Source organism: Palaemon carinicauda, chromosome 10 (genome assembly GCF_036898095.1).
Source record: "Palaemon carinicauda isolate YSFRI2023 chromosome 10, ASM3689809v2, whole genome shotgun sequence".
Lineage (NCBI taxonomy): Eukaryota > Metazoa > Arthropoda > Malacostraca > Decapoda > Palaemonidae > Palaemon > Palaemon carinicauda.
The window spans coordinates 138,479,848-138,483,060 of record NC_090734.1 but is presented as its reverse complement, the minus strand read 5'-3'; positions in this window follow the sequence as shown (position 1 = coordinate 138,483,060).

Below are 3,213 nucleotides of genomic sequence, written 5' to 3'. Positions count from 1 at the left end.
TGAAGAAAGAAACGGGAGTTTTTAGGCAGGCAGGCATTAGGACGATCTGCACTGAAGGTGAAGAGCCCTAGGCCCATGCCTTCAGTTTAGGTCATTATAATGCCTACCTGCCTGCCTAGAAACTCCCGTTTCCTTCTTCAGAGGACATGGAATGAATAAAGCAAAATGGTTCATGTACTATTTATACGGTTAGACCATCAAATAAATGACTTTTTTCCACACTGTGCTGTTTTTTTCCCCCGTACGACAGGTACAGTTGGCTTCATTTATTCCAGTACACTTCACGGGACGCTACGGAGAGATCTGGCAGCTATACATTGTAGCTGTGTTTAGATAATGAGAAAATATTGGCAACGCTGCCTGGAAAATAAAGTCCTCGATCTTGTAAACAAGTTATCAAAATAATTTTGATTAATTTTACGGTTCTGCAATGAAGTATACCGGAATTAATTCTTCTTCGCCCAAGGAGTTAACTACTGCAGTGTAATTGTTCAGTGGCCACTTTCCTCTTAGTAAGGGTAGAAGAGAATCTTTAGCTTTGGTAAGCAGATTTTCTAGGAGAAGGACACTCCAAAATCAAACCATTGTTCTCTAGTCTTGGGTAGTGCCATAGCCTTTGTACCATGGTCTTCCACTGTCTGGGGGGTGGGGGGGTAGAGTTCTCTTGCTTGAGGGTACACTCGGGCACACTATTCTATCTAATTTCTCTTCCTCTTGTTGTGTTAAAGTTTATATTGTTTATATAGGAGATATTTATCTTAAAGTTGTTACTCTTAAAATATCTTATTTTTCCTTTTTTTTCCTTTCCTCACTGGGCTATTTTCCCTGTTGGAGCCCCTGGACTTATAGCATCCTGCTTTTCCAACTAGGGTTGTATCTTAGCAAGTAATAATAATAATAATAATAATAATAATAATAATAACTGTACAACGGATGAAAATCGCCGAGGTGCTAGAATAGATTTAGCTCTTCATTTAAATTTCCTTTTCTCTAGAGAAAGATGAAATATCTGAAAACTCAATAGTATATTATCACTTTTACCAATATAACTTCATCGCTTTACATTTGGGGTTTTATCGTCCTTGAACTCCATCAACTGCAAAAACAAAACCGAATTAATTAGTGACTTTGGTGAATAGATTTTAAAATTATGTTCTTATGTTGTCTTGTACAATATTTTGATGTTCTGTTTTCGTAGTTGCCACAGTTATTAAAGGCCAAAGTATGTAATGGATTAAGAATAAAGAGCATTTAAACCATATCAATATAACTATAGATAAATAATGATAATGATTATAATAATAGCCGTATTTTACTGAGATGGGATACAATATTTCTATTATATTTTATTCCACTCAATCTAGTCAATTAAACCCACTTAGTGTGGTGAAGAAATTAACACTTTTAACGTAATGACTTCGCTTCTCTGTCTGTCTTCGCATAGCCAATGGTGGTTTACGTCAGCCGGCCAAATCATAAAATTCGGTTTATGTAAAGTGGAATTAAAAAATATCCGGATGGTTCGGGAGAAAGGTTGGTAATAGTATAGAACACCACGGTCTCCATTTACTCCAATATAATGTAATCCTGCAGTTCTCACCTTCTTGCACAGTAATTAGGGGGTTATTTAAATTCTGGGAAAGCAATAATTAGCAAGATATGTTGAAGAGGGGGGAAGGGGTTATAAAAAGAAAATAGTTCGGTTTCCTCACTAAACGACATGGAACTGACATGTCAACATCGTCAACCAAACAGAATTCGTGATGCCAGCGTACATAAACAGAAGTTATGATGTCAGCGTACATTTGATTTACTGTATATTCAAAATATACTTAATTAAAAATGGATTAATTACTCAAAAGTGTCCTTATAATATACAATTTACAAATAGTGACACTTTGAGTAATTACAATTTAGTATATTTTGAATATACAGTATATCAAATGTACGCTGGGATCACGAACTTCTGTTTATGTACACTGGCATCACGATCTGTTTTGATTGACTATGTTGACGTCAGTTCCATGTCGTTTAGTGAGGAAACCGAGCTATTTTCTTTTTATAACCCCTTCTCACCTCTTCAACATATCTTGCTAATTATTGCTTTCCCAGAATTTAAAACACCACCTAATTACTGTGCAAGAAGGTGAGAACTGCAGGATTACATTATATTAGAGTAAATGGAGAGCGTGGTGTACTATACTATTACCGAAAGGGTTTCCAAGTAAGTTGATCTAGATTCTAGGTGGCCTAGAGCCCTATACCAACCTTATCGCTGTACCTGGACCGTGGTCGTGGTCAGAGTCAATCTGTATTGACTATGGTCTAGGTATGGAAGAGCAGCAGTATTCAGTATTTATTAAGCAACTACTCGATTTTTTGTTTGTTTGTTTCGTGCGTCAAGTTTAACATACTAAGCCATGGATTTTGTTAACGCTCTTAGGAAGGCGTCTGCTTTATCCTGTTGATAAAGCGCTTTGAGGTAAGTGACCTTTATATTGGCAGTGTTTCTTCTAAGCAGTTAGGTCTATGTTCCGTAAACTTCCATCGAGACGGATTTTTATAGGTTTAAGGGGGAAGTTAGGAACTCAAAACTGTAGACTTAGGTTAAATTAGGTTAGGTTAGGAAATATTAGGTTAGGAGGCAGTGGTGGCTCGCAGTTAAAAGTGAGGTTGCTGCTTCAGATAATTTTTAGCCATTATCGTAAGCTGTTTAGTCAAATCGAAATCTAACAAAACAGTACTTAGACCAGTTTTTTTAATAACTTGCGTTATTGTAAATTGTAGCAGGGGCTAAATTGCGTTTTCATGTTTTATTTTCGTTGGTTTTAGATATATTTAAAATCTTGCTAAAAATACAAAATTGTTAGTAACTTCTCGAAGCTATCAATGTTTTATTTTCCAAAATAACCATACACATTATAATGCACTATATTTCAGAATAGGACTATTTACAAAATCACACAAGGCAGATACAATAGGTAGCCTAGCTCCTGGTACAAAAATAAAATTCCTTCTTTAAGAAGACTTGAACCATTACACTCAAACAAATATAAATAAATATTGATATTATCATTATTACAATTGCTATTATAATTTTTTTTCTTGGCATAGCAATTAGTCGTTACTAGTCAATTGTATAACTAAGGCCTCAGACATGTCCTTCCACTTTCGTCTGTTTATGGTCTTTCTGTGCCAGTCCACGCCCGGAAA